At 41.4% G+C, this 6,257-nt stretch overlaps 1 long non-coding RNA gene across 1 annotated transcript; it reads left to right on the forward strand.

Moving 5' to 3' along the window:
- The first annotated feature begins 3,864 nt into the window (after window positions 1-3,864).
- On the forward strand, window positions 3,865-5,099 carry LOC135986443 (uncharacterized). Its single transcript, XR_010605892.1, has 3 exons — window positions 3,865-3,950; window positions 4,037-4,155; window positions 5,039-5,099. It is a non-coding gene; the product is annotated as an uncharacterized LOC135986443 (long non-coding RNA).
- Window positions 5,100-6,257: the final 1,158 nt, after the last annotated feature.

A 6,257-nucleotide genomic window follows, 5' to 3' on the forward strand; every position in this document is an offset into this window, starting at 1 on the left:
GAAGAACTCTAAATGTTGTTTTTCTGGTTTATAAGGGTGTTCCAGGGAATTTCAAGTAGCTTGGTTTTTCCTGTGGACGTGTTCAAGGGTGGAAACTGGGGGGAGTAAGCAAGAATGGGGACATAAAGCTGTTCTTTTGTTGTAACAGGATCATGGTATGGAAATGGCTGGCAACCACTGCAATAGGATTTTACAGGGAAAATCAAATTATCACACTAAAAAAGAACCCATTTTTATCATTCACAAGTCCTGAAATAGCATGTCATGGATGTAAGCACTGAGCATTGCCTGTGCTTGGCCTCAGGTTAAGCTAATTTGGAGCAATGATAGACAAAATTTTATTGCTGACTTTTTTTTTTTTTTAGATGACAGGTGTTAGCAGCTGGTTGGTGGTTCGGAGTGTTAGAAATAACCCAAGCACAGCTAGACCTGTGAGCAGAGTTCAGGTAAAGCAGCAGTCAAAGAGGCATGGGGCTTTGCTGTTTCCTCACTGAGTCAACCTATAAGTGTATAGGTGGGTAGTATAGCCAGTTTATTTCCAGATAATTTATGCTTTTATCCAACTATAGAGCACATAATAAAAAATGTTGCTTCAAAATGTTTGCAGATGTTCTCTTTTGGCTTTTTTCATTCCAGTTGCAAACTTCCTGTGTTTCCCATGTAGAGCAGAGTCTTGTCTTTGAGAAGGAAAAGCGTGTTTTAAAAGTTGTAGCTACTTCTGCACCTCACAAATGAGATCAGCTTCAGCTTAGCACAATAATTTCATTCTGGTGGGAAACGTCTCTTTACCCTATGTTAAAACCTCACCTGATTAGATTCTAGTTTTGAGTAGAACAGTTAGAAAAAAAATCAAGCATTGCTATTTACAGATTGAGTGCTATGCTAGCCTGATAAAAACTTGCTGTTCTAAATAAATGCATCAAACATTCATTGGATTAGGAGTGTAGAAAAGCAAACGTGTTCAAATCTTAAACACATCATAATTTTAAGCGTCCACAAGTGTTTAAAAAGTGTTGGTAGGAATAAGCACATATATCCATCCACTAGTTAAATATCATAACCTGTTTCTTTTCTAAACACATGCGCAAGGGAACAGAACACATTTCAAATGTTAAACACATTGACATGTTTACAATGTGTTGCAAGAAAGTGTTTAACTTCTTGTGCTCCAAAGCTAAACACTTTGGAATTAGACAGTTTACTAATTTTGCGTTATTGAATATGACTCTTATATACTGACACTTATTGGCTACTTTGAATGTATTCAGGGAAGATTAAAAAAAAAAAAAAATCACACACTTTTTTGCTTTGGAACCATAAGGGAAAAAGATGTGAGTTAATAGTCTATGGTGTTTTGTGGTTTATGCATATGTCCCAGTGAGCAAATAATTAAAAAAAAAAATTACCCCAGATTTATGAACTGTCCCATATCTGGTTCACGTAAATACTAGTACTGATCATTAGTTCGAATTAGAGGTCAAATTAGAATTCATTTACAAGGTGCATTTAAAACAAACCTTTAAATATAAACCCAAGTTTTAAGTAAAACGCTATCTCATTGGCCTCCCAGATCACAAAATTAACCCTAGGGTACCTAGATCAGTAGAGCTGACACAGCAGTACAGCAAAGGCAGGGTAGGGCGGTAACACTGCTAATCTTTTCAGGTGGGATTTTTAAAAGTACGCTGTTCCAGCCTAGTTTTATTTTTTGTTGACTCTGTTCTGAGGCTTTCTATAGTTTACCTTCCAATATCATGGAACTGAAGATATGCTCAGGGCTTTTAGCCCACTCTGATCTGCAGCGAAGTCGATGGGGAAAGCTGGACTTAAGCCCATTTGGTGAAGAAGATGCTCTCTGCTGCTTCTGGTGCAAGCCACTCCGTGTGATGCTGTGCAGGAGCTGAATCTTCAAACCAGGGATTCATCAGACCTCAGGTACGGGCCAAAGGATTCAGTTATGCTGCAGGACACCACATGGTTACCTGCACTGACTCCAGATGTAAAATGAGCGAAGTAAATCCCTGAGTTAAAGCATGGAGCTCTTAAAACCTGTCGGAAGTTGAAACTCTCCAGAAATGTGGAGGATAGCTGAAGGCAGTTTCAACAGCTCCTTGCTGGAGCTTTAGGCAACAAGTGCCCTGGTAAAGAAAGACAATTAGAAGACATTCTTATTGCTGACATCCCTTCTCGTCTTCTTCATAGGTTTAACTTAACTTGGGCAACAAAGGCTCACTAGTACCCTGTACAGCATACAATTGAGATGTACTGCATTCCACAGTACCCATCCTCCCAGCTTATGAACGATATATTTTAGACGGAGATCGTGAAAACAAAAGTGAACAATCAGTGTAACTGATCTAAGGTTAAGAGCTACATTTGGGAAGTTAAGGCTACATTTAAACTGAGTGATGGATGCTCTCGCATGAGGGATCCATCCAGCCATAATGCCTAGTTTTCTTCCCATAGATGTAATGTGTATCCTTGGTAAAACACAAGATAACTGCATGTGTAATAGAAAATCTCAGGATTATAAAGGGATACCTGAGACGAAGACTCATGGGTCTTGAAGGCAGCAGAAAGCAATGGATATCAGAATAAGAATAGCATGACAAGTGGTTGATAATGAAATGCTTACAATGCGAAAGGACATCTTCACGGGAGTATCGCAGCAAAAAAAGGGCTTGCATCTGAGAGTAAATGGGCATTTTAAATTTCCTGTTGGATATGGGAGCCTTAGTCAAGATCACACTTGTGTAATACCAGGACTTTTGGTTAAGAGGAATGCTAGTTTTGCATGGCAGTCTTGTTGAGGAAATGAAATCTAGGGGTAAATAACAACTTGGAAAACTGTAATCTATTGCCACAATTTGTTGCAGGGTGACAACAAACCATGGTGGATGCTGTCTGTTAATGCCCTGCCCTCCCCACTAATGAAAAGGAATAGGAGGAAAAGGGAGAGAGACAAGTTGGAAAGTTAAAAATGCCTTACTAATAATACTAATAATGAGAAATAATGCAAAATATACAAAAGCAATATTGAGTTTCCCAGTGTAGCGCAGCATCAGCCTGTGGCAGGAGCTGGTGTTGCTCCAGCAGCTACAGGGCAGGCACCTGCAATTCCTGGGCTGGACTTGGCAGTAAGAAATAATAGAGCATGTGGGTTTCCCATGAGGGGTGCAGAAGGATCCACCATAGCCATACACACCCTTGAGGTGGCTGACCTTCTTGGTCTCATCTTGGGAGGCAGCAAAGGAGTATTTGTCACTGCTCTGGCTGGCCTGACTTATTCCCCAGTTGGATGTGATGGCATGAACATGGCCACTTTGGACCCCACCCTCCAAGCTCTTCAATTTAAAGCTGACCTCACCAAGTTGGCCAGCCTACTGCCAAAGATTCCCTTGCCTCTTCCAGACAGGTGGATACCATACCTTCCTAACAGGTTATAGTCATAAAAGAATGTCCCATTGTCATAAATCCAAAACCCTCATGACGGCACCAACCTCGAAGCCAGGGGTTAATGTGCATTATCCATTTGTTTCTGGCTGCCCCTTTGCCTTCAACTGGTAGAATGGAGAGAAAGATAACTTGGGCACCAGCATTTTTCTGTTGCCCCGCCTGGCAGTTTCATTTGTGCCCACATGAAAGAGCAGCAGTGGACAGTAGTCTGTGTTCTTGACAAGTTGTGGAACCTTCTCAGCAACAGCTTAGATCGTAGCTCCCAGAAGGCAGCATACCTCTCATGACTCCCTGTCAGGATGGCAGATGGGCGCTTCAGTGCCCTTTAACAGAGAGTCACCTGCTACGAGCAATCTTTGTTTCTTTTTATGGTAACCACTGCATGCTGTTGCTACAGTTTCTCCTTGCAGACCTTGCTGGTAGATGTCCATGGCTGTTGAGCTTCCTATCTGGCCTGCGTTGATGGTAGAGGAAAAACTGGCTCCTGAAGCGAAGTAGGGGGGTTTGTTTGCCTAGGCAAAGAGAAGCTATATATGTGTTCTAGAATATAATTCTGGTTTTTATGTGATGGCTTTTCTAGAAGATGCATCTGAGCAGAAGAGTGACCGCTGAGCCCTGGGCTGATCATCACTGGAGTGTGTGTAGAGAGAGACATGTGACCACTACTCCACATTATACCCAGTCTCCAAGCTGGTACAGGTAGGTCCCAAAATAATAAAGCATCTACTTTAAAGGGATTGCAAGGTCACATTCTGGTAGATATTTAGCATGGCAGAGTAGAGCCGGTGAAGGACGGAGTTGTCTCCACTGACACAAAATAAGAATACACGAAGCATCAGAAGCAAATGCTAGCATCACCAGAGGTTTGCAGAGTGTAAAGAGAGTCAATGTGACAAAACAAATACTTGTAATTTGAGATCCCTGAATCAACACCTCCTTGTTGAAAAGAAATGCCCTATGTCTGATATTTCACATTTTCCATGATGACAGCAGGCAGTGGTGTTGATTTAGGCTGACGCATCTAGAAGTGGGGAACCTGCAAACACTTCTCCCAGCACACAGAGGAAAAGCGAGGGTGAGTGCAGTGGGATCAGGCAGCTGACCAGGCACGCTGCCTGACCCACACCAAGCTAATGCATGCCAGTTTTACAAGGCAGATGGGGTATGACATGCTTGGTGTGTTGTGTGTTCACCCCGTGTTCAACAGCAAATTCGGACATGGAGTAGGAAAGACCTCTCTCAGACTCTTGGGCTCCCACTGGTTTCTGAACAGCTTGATGTTTATGTCTTGGGGAAAGCAGCTAAAATAGAAAGATAACAACCTAGCACAGCCTGCTTCTGCTTCTTGCAGCTTGTGGCTTTCAGCTGCTTGTTCTGATGTCTCCTTCTCCAAGAGCTCTTTTCACAGAGGGCAGATCATTAGCAATTGCTGCTCCACTGGGCCCCAGGCCATTGAGTGTTTTGGTTTTAGGTAGATTCATTATTTGATTAGAGCATCCTCTGGTTAATGGCAATGCTCAGATAGTCTTGCTCTCTCTCTCTGGACACACCTGTGTGATTGGTCTAATGTTTTCTTACCCAGGGTGCTTACTGGTGCTGAAACAGTATTGGTCAGACTTCATATTTTCGTCCTGCAAGAGGTTGCCTTGGGTATGTGAGAGGCTGTAGAAATCTCTCCCTGGGTGCTTGGCAGCTGGGAGTCGCTCTGACATGCAGTTGAAGGCTCTGGTGTCATCACAAATCCTACATTTTGCTTCATACTCCATTCAGGTATTTTTGTTGGCACAGAAGTGACAACAGGTGTAAATCAATATAAAGAACCATATGGGAAATTTCTGGTTCAGTGGAAGGTTTTCTCACAGAAAATGTGTCAGTGACACTGCTAATTAAGATGTTGTTCTCATCTTATGCACTCTTCATCTGTATAATGAGTTTGAAGGAAACCTTAGCATCTGAACATATGGGCATCAGTATGGGAAGTGAAGAGATTACATGTATCAATGCAGAATGATATGGATGATATTTAAAGCTAGTGGGGATGACAAATTTACTGGTTAATAGATCCAGTAGGATCTACTTCTGAGGAAGCAACAGAGTTGTAATATTTGTCAAACACTGTTGGAAATGGAAACACGTTTGTTACAGAATTACGGGAATCATTAATATCCTGATTTTCATGATTTTTCTGAAGCTGCACATGATCTTTCTGTTGAGAAGGGCATTTGTGTGAGCAAACAGAGCAATGGAAAGGAATACGACAACTGGAAATTAATTCCTCATAGGAATGTGAGGAGTCAACCAAAAAATATTTCCCCTCATGACCATAAGGCTGGATCTACAGGAGTTTGTAAGAAAGGCCCCAGATCATACATGTAATGCAACGCAACAGCATGGATCAGGCAGAACAGTGGAGTAGCATTCCTTCAAATTGTAACACTGGGGGAAAAACCCATTGCAGCCAAACTGGAAGTATGTGGACAATGAGAACAAAGGTGGTTAAAAAAATATCTGAATGAAATTTACTTTTACATAAAACATTTTTAATCATCAGAGATGCTTTCTGCACTGGTATTTCTACTGGAAAAACCCTAGAAGTAGAATTTTTTTTTTTTTTTACACTTATTCTGGAAAAAAGATCGGCTAAACTGCAAGGGAAATAAAAAAGTGGAAAAATAATTTTTAATAGTAAAATAAATTTTGAAGTCTTTAAAGAAAAGGCCAAGAAATGCCTTTTTCAGTCTGGGAGTAAGAAAATTTCTTCAAACATTTGAGTGAATGGCCCCTCAGTTCAAGAAGGACAG

Source organism: Caloenas nicobarica, chromosome 3 (assembly GCF_036013445.1).
Source record: "Caloenas nicobarica isolate bCalNic1 chromosome 3, bCalNic1.hap1, whole genome shotgun sequence".
Taxonomy (NCBI): domain Eukaryota; kingdom Metazoa; phylum Chordata; class Aves; order Columbiformes; family Columbidae; genus Caloenas; species Caloenas nicobarica.